This window comes from Alexandromys fortis, unplaced genomic scaffold, assembly GCF_014885135.2.
Source record: "Alexandromys fortis isolate MF-2015 unplaced genomic scaffold, M_Fortis_MF-2015_v1.1 scaffold_62, whole genome shotgun sequence".
Classification (NCBI taxonomy): domain Eukaryota; kingdom Metazoa; phylum Chordata; class Mammalia; order Rodentia; family Cricetidae; genus Alexandromys; species Alexandromys fortis.
Genome location: NW_026067942.1, coordinates 8,465,307 through 8,483,759, shown reverse-complemented (window position 1 = coordinate 8,483,759; position 18,453 = coordinate 8,465,307). Strand labels below are relative to the sequence as shown.

The 18,453-nt window shown below is 47.9% G+C and overlaps 1 long non-coding RNA gene across 1 annotated transcript; it reads left to right on the top strand.

The window, feature by feature from the left end:
• The first annotated feature begins 15,374 nt into the window (after positions 1-15,374).
• On the top strand, positions 15,375-16,672 carry LOC126505411 (uncharacterized). The gene is made up of 3 exons (XR_007592898.1): positions 15,375-15,553; positions 15,655-15,774; positions 16,522-16,672. It is a non-coding gene; the product is annotated as an uncharacterized lncRNA (long non-coding RNA).
• Positions 16,673-18,453: the final 1,781 nt, after the last annotated feature.

The following is an 18,453-nucleotide window of genomic DNA, read 5'->3' as shown; positions in this document are numbered from 1 at the left end:
GCTTACCCCCAACTTCTGGCCAAATAGAAAAGTCCAGCCAAGAATACACTCCAAGAATTTCCTAAGTACAGGACACAATACTAATAAGCTACTTTTCCACTCATGTTTTAATTTGAAGAATAGCTTTAGATTTCCCTTTTTCTTCTCTCCAATTTCCCAATTAATCAAGCACTTAATCAATCAAGTTCTAGTATAGAAGCCCTTACACCAGAAAAAAAATATAAGCTAAGTCACTTAAAAACTGGTTGTCAGCCTCAAACAAGTATTAGATGCTCTAAGTCCAGTGGAAGCTAAACTCTGGCAGTCTTTAAAGACTAGAATGTATACAAACCATTCTGAGTTTAGAGCTATTTTGTTTGCAGAGAGCTCTTGTTACTGCTCCCCCACCCTGTGTCTTCTCTTCCCTCCCTCCCCTCCTTGAAGGAAAGAATTCAATCAGAAGATGCAGTTTAAGCAGAAGTTTATTTAGCAAAGTTAAACAAAGCAAATATTGTAGAGATCTTGGAGTGGGATGCTTCAAGGTAGGGAGCAGCTGAGGTGAGTCTACATTGAGAATTTTTAAGAGGCTTCTGTAACTATCTACAAAGTAGGTGGCATATTTATGGTGAAAGATGACCCCTTTCCTTTCCTAAATCAGAGTGGATCAAGTCTCCCTTTTAGAGTACTTCCTATGATCCTCCACGAAATCCCACCAAAGGAGTGTTTCAAAGCCCCAATACAAGTGATATCATACTGATGTCATGTCTTCTGAGGACGTAGATCCTGGGTGAGCACATGTGTTGGAACCTGCCTTCATGCCTTAGTTCCTTACACGGTAGAAACAACCTGACTGCAGGGACATTCTGGTGACTGGAAAACACAGCTACAGTGGCCCTCAGTCAACTGTGTCCACCTCACTTGCTTGATATCATTTCCATGTATTTCAGCTCAGCTTCAAAGTTCTACTGCATCACAGAGAAAGTAAGGTCCGACAAAGGAAAGGAAACACACAGTAACAACAGAGGCAACCACACTTAAGATCAAAATCCAGGGTCCTGACAGACCAAGGCAGCTCCACTGCCCTAGTGCTAAAGTGACAATGGAGATGCTGCAGGAGGCACAGGGCCCAGCAGAGTCACTATGACAAAATCTCTGGCACCCCACCCTGTTCCACACATGTTGTGTCTCCAACATGTAACAATTTTCACTCCTCAGAGCAGCTGAAACAACCTTTTGCTTCTGTTCCTGGTTCCCTCCAGAAAACAAGAAACACCAAAGCATCAGAAATGGAAAAAAAAAAAAAAGAGAGAGAGAGATGTTTCCCACACTTCCAGCCTCTGGTGTCCAAGCCCATGAGCTTCATTCAAAGGCACAGTGACCCCTGGGTCTTATGGTCACCTAGTCTCTGGGTCATTTGGAGGAATCACCTGTGTGGCCTGTTAAAATAGAGATTCTGAATCAGTAGGTCTCAAAGGGGCCTGGTATAATGGTACTTAGAGAGCTCCAAATGCCTGCGGCTGTGAGAGCCTACTCTGAACAGCAACAGTGTAGCCACTGCACATATTAGAGCAACAATATAGCCACTGTATACATTAGAATGGGCAGCAACAATGTAGCCACTGCACACATTAGAATAGGCAGCAACAATGTAGCCACTGCACACATTAGAATGGGCAGCAACCATGTAGCCAATGCAACATTAGAATGGGCAGCAACAATGTAGCCAATGCAACATTAGAATGGACAGCAACAATATAGCCACCATGCATATTAGAATGGGCTACAGAAAGCTTCATTCACTCCTCTGGCTTTCAAACCGTGTTCTTAGCCAGATCTGGCAAGATTTCAGCGGGAAATATGAAAGAAGATGAGAACAAAGACACTTCTGCTCCCTGCTTCAGCTAGAACAGCCATTTCTTCCTTAGAAAATAGAATCCATCACAGTTCATGCAATAAAGCGTGCTTTGTTCTCAAGTTTGAGAGCTACCACTTACATCTAACCACTTCTAGAAGAGCTTGGGGGTGAGTCACAGGTGGTGGCAAAATAGTTAGAGGCCAGGCCATGATACAGCTATAGTCTCCCTGGTCTCCCCTCAGGAAAACTGAGAACAAGTCATGATTTCCCTTCATATGCATTTACCAAAATAAGCCTGCCAAAGTCCAGCAACACCCCATCTCCCTATAGTGACATCTTGTCCTGCCCCTGCCCCTAGGGCTGACTCTCTGAACTGCACTGCCATCTCCTTCTGGCAAGTCTGGCCAATTAGGAGAATGATGGAAGAAGCTACTCAAATGAGGTTAAAAAAATGAGGACCCTCCCCAGCCATAGACAGGACTGGGGGTAGCTCTGGAATAGTTCCTCTGATGGGCAGGTGTGTGCTTGCAAGATCTCAGAATTCCTGTGTCTGAGGAGGGGCCCCGCTGACTCACCTGTGCACTTACAGACAGTTTTCTTCAAGCCAGTGTGGATAACGTGCCAGGGCAGCTGCGGGGCCCCTGCTTTACAGGAAGGTTCATCCTCTCAGCCTCAAAGCAGGAGCTAGGGAAGAGTGCAGAAGCAGGGGAAACTCACCATAAGAAACATATCTAAGGAAAAGGCAGTGAACATAAGAGATTATGTTGTATGTGAAGTCAGAAGACAAAGCCTGGGGCTACTTGAAAAAAAGACAAAAGATATTATCCATGACCCTAAGGACTCTATAATGTACAGAGGTTGTAAAGAGGCAACTAATGCACAGGAAACATTAGTGATCAATATAAAACAATGTGTATGGGGCTGGGGAGATGGCTCAGTGGGGATAGGATTCTCCATGGCAAAAAAGCCTGAGTTCAGACCCAGCACCCACATAAAATTTCTGTTAACAGTGGTGCCCACCTAAAGTTACAGCACTGGAGAAACAGACATTGGGGCTCATAGGCAAGCCAGCTAGACAGTCAGCCTCATCTAAGGCAAACTCTAAGTTTTGTGAGAGACACTATCTCAAAAAAAAAAAAAAAAAACAGTGGAAAGCAATTGTAGAAGATACCAAATCACCTCTGGCTTCCACATGCACACACACACACACACACACACACACATTACCCACCATCACAGACACGCATATTTATAATTAAAAACAAGACTGAATGGCTCCAACTGCAAGAGGCACAAATGGGGCCTAAGAGATCATCATGGGCTAAAGCATATGGGAAAGCCAACACAAAAACGATCACATGGAATATGCCAACTCAAGACAGGAAAACAATAGATGACTCATATGTCCTAAGGATCCACGGGATGCACCAGGAGTTAAATTGTCAAGACAGGTGGGGCTGATGAGTTCGGAGCCCTCCTAAAAAGGCTATGACCAATACAGTCCAGCTTAGCCAATCCCCAGTTGTTTCTGCTTTCCAAAGGGCTTTGCTCATTTCTTGAGTTTTCTATCAAGCAGTTCTAAGAATGGTGCTAGGATATAAGCAAGATCAACTCTGATTTCTACCCTGTCATAGCCCTAAGCAACATGACGTTTAAATGTCTAAATATCAGCATCTATTCATTGTCCTCGCATCTGCACCTTCCCCTCTAAAAATCAGTAATGACCCAAGAATAGAACATGATCAGCCCAGAGACAGACACCAGCTGCACATCTTCAAAGGGGAAAAGGGCTTTGGTAGAAATCATTCAGTGGATTTTGAAGGAGAAATTTACAACCATAGTCACATTCCACCTCTGATCTGACCCCAACTACAGGGTAAGAATGAACATCTTTAAAATTTCATACTGCCTGACACACGCTCTTCCCACACATAAGTCTCTGGGGTAAGGAAGTCTGAGTGCCTCGCTTGACTGACAGACCTCAGAATGGAATATCCATTTCCACCATGGCCTGACTCCTGGAAACATCACCCGACTCCTAAACTACACTCAAACCAATGGAGAAGACAGGCACTCTTCAAGTCCATCGGGAATCCCAAAAGTTGTCACCATATGCCACATGTAACCTGACTTCTGCCTTTGTGTGACTCATGCCAGCATCATCAATTTTCCCTCCATCCCTCGGCAGCTAGAGCTGGGTCTTGCCCAAAGTCTACAGCCAACAGAACTCAAGTCCTACTTGTAAAAACATCTAAAGTGGTACACGTCTTAATTTCAGTACTAAGGCAAGAAGCAGGAAGACAAGTTTAAGGGTAACATGGGATAGACCATATCCCCAAATACCAAAGCGTAATTTAAGACTTCAGAGTGGAAAGAACCTCTGCACACATATTTTCCAGCCCTGTCACAAGAAACAGAAGAAGCACAGATTTCATGAGGTGACTTATCCAAGGTCATGCAAGGTCCTTGGAGAGCAGACACATTCTAAAGCCCAGGTCTTCCAAGTCATCTTAGGAGAAAATGTAACCATTGCCCAATACCTTACATGGCCTTTATTTCACCATATCCCTTGGGCCATTTACAAGTGAAGACATGTGCCTGCTGACCACATGTGTTTCCACAAAGGACGATGGTGGTAGGAATGAAATGAGTCCCAGTCAGGTCAGCTGTTGCTTCATTTTGAAGCATCAGAGCAAGATGAATACAGTAGCCATGTGGATGGCACACCCATACAACACAGTCACCTCAGAAAGGAAGGTGAGGTTCGTGGAAGGGAAGCCTGTATAAACCACCTCATTAAAGAGGCAAGAAGTAAGCAGAGCTTGTTAACTCCCTGGTCCTGTCTTACAATAATTGTACGAGTAATTCAGTTCCTCCCCAGTGCTTCATTTTAGACATTCAAACAACTCACCATGTGTAAGCCTTTCCAAGCTCAAAGCAATAGAAATCCCACACTCACTCCATCTTCAGTCCAGCTAAGGAGTCTTGGTCTGGCTGTGTATTCAGAGTGAGATGAACCCAGGGCTGAGAGCCCAGGACACCTGGGTTCACTTTTATTCATGGTGTGGACTTTAGCAAATAAGTTCACATCTTTGCAATTGCCTGTGTGTGAGAGTTGAGAGAAAGAAGTCAACAAATAAACTCTCCAGGTGCCTTTTCGTGCAAGAAATCTCTGTCTTCAATTGATGCCAAGATAATTTTTCAGTTTCACTTAGAGCTAAACAAGAGAATGGAAAACCAACCATTATAGAGTGTTTGCTATGTGAGACACATTAGCCCGTGACAAAGGACTATGTGACCCACTAGGTTTGGAAACTATTATCAGAGTGTTTGGTTGTTTATCCGAAGTTTATGACTGGTGAAGGATGACATCTGTACACTGTGTCACACCACACAGTAAAGATGAGTTCTTAGTTCTGAAACATGAGGGCTGAGGGAGAAAAATGAAGAGACAAATTCAAAGCCCTTGAGTCAAGAAATTTAAGTGAGCTGGGCAGTGGTGGAGCACGCCTTTAATCCCAGCACTCAGGAGGCAGAGGCAGGCAGATCTCTGTAAGTTTGAGGCCAGCCTGGTCTATAAGGGCTAGTTTCAGGACAGGCTCCAAAGCTACAGAAAAATCCTGTCTTGGAAAAGAAAAAGAAAAAAAGGAAGAAATTTAAGTGAATGAGTGACAAGGACCAGAAGACATGTGGCCTCCTCTGAAAGAGTAGCTTCAGCATAGTGCTGTAATGAAGGAACTCGGGCCTTGGAATGTTAGGTTTGAGTTTTGTTTTGCTTCTTTTTGAGAGGAGGCTGAAATCCAAAGTTTTGTATAAAATGACCTAACTTGGGAATTTCATACATAACTCTAAACATCACAGAAGCCAAAAACATAAATCCAGTACCAGACTGAGTTCTGCCCCTGTTTATTCAAACTCTAGATTAATGGTTCTCAACCTTCCTAATGCTACTACCCTTTGATACAATTCCTCATGTTGTGGTGACCCCCCAACCATAAAATTATTTCATTGTCCTTTGTAACTGTAATGTTGTCATTATTGTGAATCATAATGTAAATATCTGATATGCAGGATATCTGCTGTGTGACTCCCAAAGGGGTCATTACACGGGTTGAAAATTGGTGCTCTAGATGTTTAAGAAGCCTTCCTAACTATGGAATGAGAGAATCTGGAGCACTTCTTTTGGAACCCTAGAAAGCCTCATCTCATCTCCTTTTATAGGAAGAATGAATTTTCTAATGTGGGGCACTATGAGTCAACCAACCCTACCAACAGGCCGGTTTTTGTTCTGGCAACCCTTCTGTCTTGGGACAAAAAGTGAGGGGCCAGATATGTGTGCCCCTAGAAGCATCAAGAGTGTCCTTTTTTGTCTAGCAAGGAACAAATTATTTGAGGGGACTGTGTTGAAAACTGGTTCTACCCCAATAGTTAGATCCAATTATACCATAATTACAGGGAGTCTGCATACATCAGAGCTTAGCTGGAAGAGGAGTACCATGGCTCTTCAAAACACTGGCCAGAGGGAAACCTGTAATTTATCTATGTTGTCCTGGCAGAACTTCCATGGGAAAAAAAGGTACAAGGAGGTTCTTGATGGCCACATGCAGAAAATGCATACTTCCTGGTCACTGCATCAAAAAAACACAGAAACAGGGAGAGGGTGTCTTCCTTTCAAAATGGCCAGAAATTAGGAGTACAATGCTGTGAAGGGAAGTATTGGATTTGTGAGAAAAACTCAACTTAAAAATCTCATTATTCCCAATCTGGAGAGATGGCTCAGTGGTTAAGAGCACTTGACTGTTCTTCCAGAGGTCCTGAGTTCAATCCCCAGCAACCACCTGGTAGCTCCTTGTGTGCATGAAGACAGTGTACTCATATCCATAAATATATAAATAAGTAAATCTTAAATAATTGACTATTATCATATATAATTTCCCCTCCTCTCACCATGGAGGGAAGATAGGAATATTTCAGTGTTTTAGCTAAGTTGATGATCAGAAGAGGAACTTCTAGAGGTGTTCCTCAAATTGGGGAAGCATCGAATGATTGTTTCTGGACAGAAACAAGAGGTAGAAGACATTTTCCTCAAGTCTGGGAAAGGCTCCCCCAGCCTGAAGTGTGTGCTATGCTCTATGAGCCCTATCATCACTACATATCTTATTAGTGGACATTCTTCCCTGTTCATTGAAGGCAGGTCTCTCCCTCCTCTCTGCTGAAACCTCAGTGGTCCTCGTGGTGACACCCCTGGGCCGAGTCGGGCACTGGGTTAGACACTCTCGGGGTTTCACCGAGGGCATGCTGCCTCTGAGGCTATAATACCACACTCTAATTCCTTCTTAATATCCATCACATTTTTGAGACAGAATATGTGACTGGAAGGAAGGGAAGTTTGAGTCAATTTATCAAACAGGTATTAACTTGACATTGGACAGGGCCTAGTGCAATATTCTTGGAGGAGGGGTGGCCAGGAATGAGGCTAGGGAAGCCTGGGCCTAAGAAACTAGAAAATGTTCTCCAGTGCAGTTAACACATCCTAGTTCCATTATCCACACAAGCTAACTACATTCCATTTGTTTCTCTGTGGAAAATCCATGCCATGAGAATTACAGAACAAGGAAAGAAGAGACCCCAGGGACAGGATTGTCAGAGAGCCCCTAGCCAGTCAGAGTACACCACCCCATTTCCTGAGGCAGCTCTGCTCAATGGCAGGACAGTGAGAGACCCACTTGCCCATGCACAGGAAAGAAGTTTCATAGTGAGAAAATGGGCAGAGATCAAGGAGAAACCACTGTGGTCTGGCTGAAGAAAACCCTGGATGCAGAGAGTAAGCAAGGGTGGAATAGAAAGCCACATACACTCTATCTCTGGAGATCAGAAGGCAGCCATGAGAGCCTTGGGATGTGATACCAGTCTCCAGAGGCCTTCCAGGGCCCTCAGCAATTCCTGCTGCAGTGCACCAAGTGAGCAGAAGAGTTGGCGGCAGCAGGGAGGCCTGGGTACCTCACACAACATGCAGAACTAGCACAGAGGCAAAGGAGAGGCAGCTGTGTTAGTAACTGCTTGACAACAAGGTCTGCTTTATGACTGGCAGAACAGGTGCCATCAGGGCCACGTTTAAGCCCCAAACCGTTTCCTTACATGTTAGCAATTGGGTCTTATAAGCACAAAGTAGCCAGCTGCTATTCATCTCAGGAGTGGGGCTGTGAGGAAAACCAGGAATGGCAGCTGAGTCCTCAGACCCAACACGGAGACCAGAAACCAGGCACCCAGCTGCTCTTACATCCAAAACATCATGATCAAAATGAAGAGCAAGGGTGAAGCTCCGCATATTGTTCCTTGCAGGCGAAAAGCCCAAACGTCACGAGTCCATAGAATGCCAGACATGGTGACACAGACAACCTCAACACTCTGCAGGCTGAGGCAGGGGAATCTCCAGTCTGAGGACAGTCCAAACCCCACAGCTAAACAGTGCCTCCAAATAAAACAATAAACAAAATGGAAAAAACAGCCCATAACAACCATGTAGCTGTGATGACCAGTCATGAAGTATTGGAACCCAGTCTCTAGTCTAATCTCACTGTCGCCACTCATGACATAAGAAGGTTTACCTCCTAGCCCATTCCTGGTCAGGAAACGTGATGAGGTTTTCCCTGGCTTTCCGCATTCTTGGTTGCAAATGATGCCACAGACACTCAAAGTCCCCCCAGCTTGGGAAATCTCACCCTAGAACTAAGGCCCTCCTCTTCCCCAGTTCCAGCTCATGACGTGTGCCAAACCCCAGACTCCTTCTGAGCCTCTGCCAGCCTGGCTATCTCCTTCCTCACTTACAGTCCACCCCGTCCATTACTAAATTGTAGGATCACCATACGCGGCTGCATCGACAGACCTCCCCCACTGTCTATTCCTCTGCTGCTCAGAACTGCTGACCTCAGCACCAAAGCTGGGATGGATGAGCTGGCAGCCACAAGCGCGGTCGCTCAGAGCCTGAGAGGATGAATCCTTTCAGTGAAAATTTGATTTGGATTCTTTTTTTCCCTCTGTCTAAAGGATGCAGGTATGATGAGAAGACGCACCCAAACTTAGCTTCCTTTCCCCCTGAATCATCTTAATGTTTGGTTAGAATCTTCACACAGAAGTTTCGTGGAAATCTCCCCCTTCTCTACCTCACGTATTTTGCACAGCTAGGTTCCCCTCTCTCTGCCAGTTGGCTGGATATTGGCTGTGCACACTCCCAGAGAGACAAGTGAGCTCACAGGAAGAGCACATTCATTTGCACACGCTGCACAGTGGCCCCTGGGTGCTGAGCCAGGCAGCATTGTAGCTTTACAGCCCGCCTGCCTCCTTTTACAGACTCCCTGGTCATTTTCTCCCCATTAAAACTTGCCCCTCTCTTGCCAACCTTCCCTCTTTATTTAGCAAATTTTAACTGGCGTCTCATGAAACACACAGAAGAACGCAGTAGGGCAGCCAACAGAGATTGCCAAACTCGATTACCTGATTACCTGTGCAGTTCCATCCTGCAGCAATGCCTGGGAGGGCATACCTAGCTTAGCATCCTCCCTTCCTTCCCTCCACTCTAGACCCCCTGGGTGGCAATCAGAGGCTGGAGTGGGAAGCACATCTTCTTATAATTTACCGGGGTCCACCTGCCCAGCCCTCCTCAGCATTCCTTCTACACATACCCTCTTTCTTTCTTTCTTTCTTTCTTTCTTTCTTTCTTTCTTTCTTTCTTTTTCTTTAGTAATATATTTTATTCTTGGAAAATCCCATGCATTTATACCACATCTATCGATCATATCCATGTACCACTACCTCCCTCCAGCTCCCCCGATGTCCCATCTCCCTCCTAGCTACATGTTTTCTTTTTCTTTTTGATTCATTTATTTGCTGCTGCCATTAAGACCAAAAATAATGGGGCAGAAAGGATTCATTTGATCTTTCCACTTAGAGTCCATCCTAAAGGGAAGTCAGGGCAGGAATGTGAGGCAAGAACTGAAGTAGACACCACAAAGGAGGGCTGCTTACTGGCGCACACTCCATAGTTGCTCAGCTTATTTCCTTTCTTGTTGTTTTTTGGGTGGTTGATTGGTTTGGGTTTGGTTTGGTCTTGGTTTTCAAGACAGGGTTTCTCTGTGTAGCCCTGGCTGTCCTGGAACTCACGACTGTGTAGACCAGGCTGGCCTTGAACTCAGAGATCCACCTGGCTCTGCCTTCCAAGCCCTGGGAGTAAAGGTGTGCACCACAACCACCCCACTCAGCTCACTTTCTTACACAATCCAGGAGCACCTACCCTGGGACGGCAACACTCTCAGTGGCGTAGGCCATTAAGCAAGAAAATGTCCTAAAGATTTGCCTACAGGCCCATATCATTTTCACTTGGTTCCTGTGGAGCAACTGAGGGGCTGCTGGATTCATCCTCATTTCTGGCTGCATATGTCGCCACAGTGCCTTCCTCACTCTGTCCTCGGCAAAGTCTTCGTGCTCAGGGATTGGGACTTAGCCACTGACCGTCCCCAGCACTTTGCATCTGGCACATAGAAGTTGCTCAAAAATGTTAGGTGACCCTAGAAATACATAAGCAATGCTAACTGTCCCCAGCACTTTGCATCTGGCACATAGAAGTTGCTCAAAAATGTTAGGTGACCCTAGAAATACATAAGCAATGCTAGCCTTTCCTCTCATTCCTTACATCTCTGACCTTCCAAATCCTGAGAGACCTCGGTCAAGGCCAGAGGTGCAAACGGGTCTCCTGTATGGTGTCTCAGCACATGAACAGGCTCTGTTAGGATATTCCCCACCCTTAGTGTTCCTGTAATATTCTTATATTGATTTAGAAAAATAAAATCCCAAACAAACATTCTGCATGAAGGTGGAACCCTCCGACTTCCAGGAGGCTGGTAGCCAACTGCAGACACTGGCGTTTTGTAGGAGTTTATAAATGTTGGGCAAAGAGCCATTGTGGGGGTACAGATCTGTAATCCAAGCACTTGTGACTGCACAGGCAAGAGGAGCACAAGTTCAAAGCCAGCCTGAGCATCTTAGCCTGTCCCTGTTCTGAACTGAGAAGTACCAAGGAGAGCTAGGAACTCAGCTCCACAGTGCAGCTCCACGGTGCAGCTCCACAGAGGCCTAGCAAGCACACCTGCACACAATCTGCAATACTGTAGATGAGGGGAACAATAAAAAGCAGAGGGCATCCAGAATAGAGTAATCCCAACTGGCTCTACCTTGAAGGGCTCTGAGGCCTGCTAGGCCCCTCTCTATCATCAGCAAGGGTGGGCGGGCTTACTGGGTCCTTCTAAGCTGCAAAGCCAGGAGGGCTTGTAGGGAAAGGACCAGAAAAGAAAGCGTAAACAGGGCAGGCTCCAGCCTGTCTCCCTCCTCCTGCACTCTGCAGAGAACAGAGGGCCTGCAGCCTCACCCTGGAGGCAGAGGGTTCCTCTTAGCAGGAAAGCATCAGGCCATACCTCCAAGGAATCCTGGCCTCTGGTGCATGCTGGACTAGAGGGAGCAGGGGCATGAAGGGCAGGAACAGTAGGGGAGACTGCAGGTGCCCTGGTGAGCCTCATCCAAACCTCTTATCCCTACAGATGTTTTTCTCCTGTCCTGTACCTCAAAGGTCCTGGGAGTGTGGAGCCTTCCTTTGAAAGGAGCCGCTCTCCTGCAGTGTAGAGAGCCCTGCTGACTGCAGTCTGCTGTGTAATGCTGGTTCTCAGACCTCACAGAGGTCAGTACGTGGTGATGGTGCGGCCTCTGGAACCAGCGCAGGCTTGGCTACTGGAGACTCACCCCATCTCCATTTCTGTCTGTACTGCTTTCCCCAGGCTCAGTAGCGAAAGCCTTGCAGGGAAGTTCCTTCAAGAAGGACTGAAGAGAAGGTGCAAGCCCTTGGCCACGGTTCAGGTGGGTGTCCTGCGGTCCTGGTGGGAGTCCACACAGACAGGGTGGGTACTCATGACACTACTTGTCCTTCCGCTGGCTCCATAGATAGAGTCCGCCCTAAGATGAGTGACATCAGTCTCATCTGTTGCTATGGTTGCCTCCGTGCCTACCTCTGAGCATCTGGTAACACATGATGAACTTCCCTTTTGCTACCCGAGAGGCCATAAAGGACAAAGCAACCTTTTCTATGTGACACGTGGTTATGACTTTAAAAAAGTATATCATATTCTACCCTCATCTCTCCCCAATCACTGCTCCTGTCAACTGAGTGCCCAGCTTCTTAATCTACCCCCCAAGGTGGCCTGTTCCCAGACCACTCACCTACTACCCCTTGAATCTCACTTTCTGGTTTGATTGATTCTGCTCTTAAAATGTGAAGGTCATAACTGAAGGCTGTAGACTCGAGACGACCCTGACCAAGTGAGCAGGGCTGCCATCACTTTATTATTTGGTCTCATCTTCCTTCCTACACACTCAGCTACATCCCTAGAGGTGGTGTGCATGTGTGCACGTCTGTGTGTGTCTGGTTTGAACTAAAGACTTTGAACATGCAAGCCGACCAATTGAATTACATCCCTAGCCCTCCTTTTTTCCTTCCTTCCCTTCTGCTTTTCCTCCTTTCCTCATTCTTTCCTTCCTTTGTTTTGTCTCTGCTCCCACAGTACTCGGAATAGAACTTGGGCTGTGTGCATGCAAAGCAAGGACTCTATCACCAGGCCACGCCCCAGCCCTGTCTCAGATTTCTAAGAGTGCAGTCAGAGAAAGACCTTGCTCTTCTCACAGCCACGTCACAATGCTGAGCTCTATGAAGTTTGGTGCAAGCTCAGAACCCCATTTGGACTGTTGTTTTGTCTTCCTCCCTTCATATGTTACAGATAACCCACATCTTCCCAGCTTTACACCTAATGTCTCCTTTCTGGGTCCCAGGACAGAACACAGTTGGGGTTGAAGGAAGCAGCATGAGCATGCCTGCCTGCAGACTCTGAGCCCTGAGGAGTGATAAGAGAGATGGCCCCCCAGGACCTGCCCTGCATGGCCATGACCTGCTGTCTATAGCGGTTCCCTGAGAACATGCCATGTCATGCTAACCCTCCCGTACTCTCCCAATGTAGCATAATGAGGGTTCCTTGAACCCCAACAGCCTCTCCTTTAGGTCACCAACTACCATGAATTTAGCAGAACTTCAAGATGCCAGGTGCAAGCCGACCAGGGAAGTGGCACAATTAGGTGGACTTCTAAGCAGCATTCACTGATTCAGAGAGGCCTGATACAGACTCTCCTATGAGCAAGGCACGGACCTGGAAGAACCAGCAGAGAAATGCAATAGGTTCCCAGGAACCAGGCACACAGGGACCAAAGATTTCTAACTGTAGAGAACCTCTGGCTTGGGCGTGTTCAGGAAAAAGAGAAATGAGGGCCAAGGGACAGAAAGCACATGGGAAAAAGAAAGTGAAGTACAAGACTATAGACTGGGGTGAAGAAGAAGGAACAAATCACTGTTACTATGGAAACACTAAAGTGAAGAGAGGAGGCAGCCCTGGACCTCTTCCACCCACCCCCAAAATTCTTTTCCATTCTCAACCTACCTAGCATGGCCCTAAAGTGCCTGGGAACTGAATGCCTCTTAGAGACCTGGGTCTGGTACTAGCGGAGGAAGGCACTCAGGGCTTCTGGGGAAAAAGCTAGACTGGGAAGCAGAAAACATGTGGCTTCTAGCAGAATTACCCCTGGGTGTTTCCCACCCCTCTAGAAGCTAGAACAAACCAGCATCAGCCAGTCCACAGGCCAGCCTTACTACTGTAGTGAGTGAACGGAGGAAAAGAACAAGGAAGAGTGGAGAGCCCAGCCAAATGCAGATTTAGTTTATTTTCTCAATACATTAAGGGGTCAGAGATGACACCTGGAAAGATGGGAGACCAGTGGGGTTTGTGTTTGGTTTTTGCCTTCCTACCCTTTCCCCCCCATATTCTGAGGCCAGTCACATTATGCCTGAGTCTAAGAAACAGCCCTGGCCATTCATTTCTTGCTTCAAGACACTCCACCTCCTACAGAAAACACCCACAGGCCCCGCCCAGAAGGGCTGTGTTCCTCCATGGGTTTCTGTCCCTTGGCTGCCTCTCCATACCTCAGAGAGGCTCTAGACCCCTGGGAGGTCTCCTGCTTCAGAGGTTTAATTCAAACAGCTCCTGCCCTCTCGGGTCTACGTTCTCAGACTCAGCTCAAAGGAACCTTCTCTGTGTGGATCCTTCCCCAGCCCTCAGAGACGGAAGCTGATTATTCCCTTTGGTGGATCCTCAATGCATTTTGTTGCTCTGTCTCTATGACTGTTCATGAAGGGAGTATGTAGTTGGGAGAGCCTAGAAGAAAAGCCCAAAGGATGCAGAGTTCCCACCTCTGGAATAAGGCCATGAGTGAGTGAATGAGAAGGGAGAGGGAATAGAGAGAAGGGGTTCAGACCCTCCCATACACAATCTGCAGGAACTGCCAAAGAAGGCAGGGAGGTAATTCTGGGAGCCCTCACACGGGTCAGTGAAGTCAAGCAGACCTGGTAGACAGGCATCTTGACAGCACTGGCTATGGAAGTGTGCCTTGTATGCCTTATCAGCCTCTTTCCCGGCTGTTGAGAGGCTGGGGTTAGCAGATGGCAAAGACGATTTGGAACAGGTTCTGTGAGGGGCTGTGGAACAGGGAAGGGACAACTTGCTCTGCGTGCTGTATTCTGCTTTCCCTTACCCTCCTGAGAGAGGAGGTCTGCTTTTGCCTGGCAAGGGTCTATCTTGAGAACAAACAGAAGACACGTGGCTTCTAGGATTCATTTAGAGAGACTCCATATCCCTTGCCCTCCGGGAAAACTGGGGAGACGGGAGCAGGAGAGGTGGCGAGGGAGGGAGGGAGAGGAGAAGGGAGTAGACAGGGAGAAGGGGTGGGATAGGGAGGGGAAGTGAAACAAGGTGGGGAGGTAGAACCAACAATGGCTTACAAATCAGCTTGATTGGTTTGCTGGGTCCTCCCCAGTTCCTCCTCAGTTCCTCCTGTCTTCCCAACTCCCTCTCACACAGCACAGAGGCCCTCAGCAGACTGGGAGACCTCTTGGATTATAAAACCAGGACAATCCCCAAGGTCACAAGAGCTCTGACCCTCAGACCTCATCCTTCACCACCACATGGACGGATGGCAGGGTGTTCCGCTACTGCCTTCACCACCACGTGGGTGTAGGCATGTGGGCACACACACATGCACGGCCTCCACAAACCAGGTAAGATTTAAACAGGCACTTTCCCTCTAATCTGGGGGGTGGAGTGGGGCTGAAGCTTTCAGTCCAAGCCTGAGATAACCTACAGGCTCTCTCTGGGCAGACAGAGACCCCTGCCTGCTTTTTCTGGTGTTTACAGAACAATGAGAGGTTAAGGTTAGGCGCTGAAAGGCCTCAGCAAGCCTGCCCGCCCCTGCCCCAGGTGTGGCTCTGGGAGGTGGAGCCAGCAGCTGGGTCCTCTCTCCATTGGCTGGGCTCAGCAGGTAACTAGAAGCTTGGCTGAGAGGTGCATAAATAGTGAGACGTTGCCGCCTCCTCACCCCTGCCTTGGAAAAACCAGTTTCTCCTTTATTGTCTGTGGCCAGGCTCTACTAGCATGCCACCCCATCTCCTTCCCAGCTTCCTTCAGCCCCCGCGCCTCACTTTCTCCTGCTCTACTATTGTCTTTGACTGAAGGGAGGACCACGTGTCCGCTTCTCCAGGAGCAGCTTCTGCTCGGCCCAGGCTGCTGAGATGGGCACCCTGTAGAGTATAAGCTTCTTTCTTCCCCCACCTCTAATTCTTAAGAAAAAATACTTTTTCCCAAGACTTAAATTTCTTTCTTTCTTTTTTTTTTTACACCCAGGATTCTTCAATGATCTTTCAACTTGGTACTCTCCTAAGACAGAAAACGATGTCTTATTTTGCATCAGAAGTAAAGCTGAGCCCGACGTCCGGAGGTATAGGTGCTCCTAGGTACTTACAGGTGAGTCTGAAATCTCTGGATTTGGCGGGTGAGTGCTTAGATCCTGGGAATCTTAGGGTGAAAAGGGTAGAGCGGAGAAGGCGGTCTCCACTGGGAGTCAATCATTAACTTCCTTCTTTGTCTTCCTGAGGATTTCTTAGCTGCTGGGTCATAAATATTGGAGATAGTGGAAGCGGGTTCCAGGCAGCTGAACAGCAGCCCTGCCGATCTGTCTAGCTGCCTGGGATTGGCTCCACTAGAGGAATGTGTGACTGGCCGCCTGGTCGTGGGGTGCTGCAAGATCTGCTTCCTTTCTGGGGTTCTCAAGTCTGAGTTGGATTTTTATGGGGCAGTCCTGAAGGCAGCTGGAGAAGTAGTCACTAGCTAAAACATGAGTCCTGTTGGGTCTCTGACCCAACCCAAGGCTGCAACTGGCTAAGACAGAAGTCACTCGGGGATTACCTTGGTAGAGGGCTGCTGAGTGAAGGAGCTTGGATACTAGATGGTACTAGATGCTTGGGGCTCAGGGTGGATGGTGTCTGAGGATCCAGGTTCTAGACAGTAGCTGCAGGTCTACAGGGCCAGAGGGACAGATAAGGAAGGGCAAGCCTTTCCTGAGTGCCCCACCCCCACCGTCTTCATATGGCCTGTCACCAAGCCTTTTCTTCCCTGGGTCAGGATCTCAAATACGGATGAGTCCCTTTGTGGACTGAGTCGGGTAAGGAGGGTCCCAATAGAGAACTGACAAATGTCCCCCTTTGCTTTCAGAACTAAACTGAAATCCAAACAGAAGCCAAGACTCCTTCCATCTCAGAATACCTCCCACGGTGTCCTGCCTATCTTAGGCAAAGCCAGCAGACTGGTGTCTTTCTCCCCTTTGACTAGGAAGTGGGTCGAAGGCAGTGTGGGCCTTGAGTGCTCTAGGTAAGCAAAGCACACTTCGTACACCTGAGAAGTAAGTATTCACCAGAAGGCAGAGCAGGAGAAGACTCATGGACCCTCTTGCCCTCACCACACAGCATCCGTCCTTCTAGTGAGCCCTGTGCACATCCTAGTTTGAACCTAGGAAAGTGGGATTCTCCCTGTCCGTAGCTAGAAACCCCTGCTTTTGTGTGAGAGCCTATCTCAGAGGCCTGAAGCCCTGGGGGCTGAGAGGTGGAGCCTCTTTGTCAGGTCAGAACAGGCTCAGGAAGAAGAAAGTATTCCAAACAAGGCAGATCTGCCCCACCCACCCAGTCTGCATGTCTCTGCTTAGACCAGCCTTTTATGAGGCTTATGCTGAGCTGCAGACGAGTCTGAACACAGCACAGACGAGGCCAGTGCATTCCCTGTAGGCTAGTGCAGTCCCTGTGAATTTCCTGCTTGGTGGGCATTTTCTTTTGGGCAGGGGCAGAAAGTCCACAGGTACTACATGGCCTCCTGTTGTAGCTCAGTCTTTGAAAGCCAGCTAGCTGTATGCCCGCCTCCCTCTCCTGACCCTTACCCTAGGCTCACTGATTGTGTGCAGACCTGGGGAAAGACGTGTGGCTGTCGCAGGCTGGCTTTCCAAGACAAGTCTATGGGAAGAGAACCAAGAATTCTCCTTTCCACCATCCACCCGCGCCCATAAACGAGCCAGCTCCAGCAGAATCCTTATCCTCCCTCAGCTCCTCCTTAGTTTATCTTGATTTCACGTTGGCACACAGGCCTGAACTGGGCTGTTCGTGCCCTCACACGGCGGCTTTTCTGGAATACCTGTGCCCCTGCATTCTACCCCTTGGTAAGCAATGGCAGACTACATGTCTTCTCTAGACATCACCAAACATACCCAGCTCTGGTATGGCCTACACATAAAAAAGGACAGCCAGCATCCTAACTAGGGATACAAAGAGGGTAATACCGCAGCACGAGCTGTATCCCTCACCACGATCTAGCTCTGCGGTGAGATACTTAAGGGGTGGGTTGGATATTCAGGTCCTCACCATCCTCTAGGAGTGCGGTTGCAGGAGCCTGAAGGTCTTATCCGGGCCACACACAGCATGACAAGAGGAGGCCTGATAGACAAACAGTCCCAGACAATCCATGGATCCTCTTGTCCTTCATTCCACCGGAGTCTGTCTGATGCCAACCAGATTTCAGTGGAGTGAAGCGCAAGAGGCATGGAGCTGCCGGCAGTGAACCAGAGGACGGCATCAGAGCAGAGGCATTCTATGAAAAATGTGATCACTTCGCCGAAGGCGTCCTCTTGGAGAGGGCTGACAGCTGCAGACAAGAAGACGCTGCCGATGCAAGCTGTGTGGCCTTTCTTCCTAAAACTGATGCTTCAGGAATGTGTGTTTTCTGCAACTTAAAAGTTGCCTGTCTGCTGAGGAGCCTTCCTGACTGCCCTGTGCTGTCAATCTCCTGAGCCTGCTCCCCTTGTGGTTAAATCTCAGATAGGAACTCAAGGAGGCCCTGACTCCCAGACTCCCTCTCTCCTCAGGGACTTCAGGGACATAGCTGGGGCATCATTTGCAACCAGCCAGGGACCTTATTGCCCGCAGACTCCCCACAATGGCAACAAGGCCTGCAGATGGGGAACAAACCCCCGTTAAGATTATTTAAGCCTATTTAAATTATAATAAAATAAATGTAAATAAGAGTTAAAAGAAGGCAGATCTGATCTCTCTGACACTGCACGCCATAACTCAACACGCAGTGTAAATTCTGTAAAGGTTAATG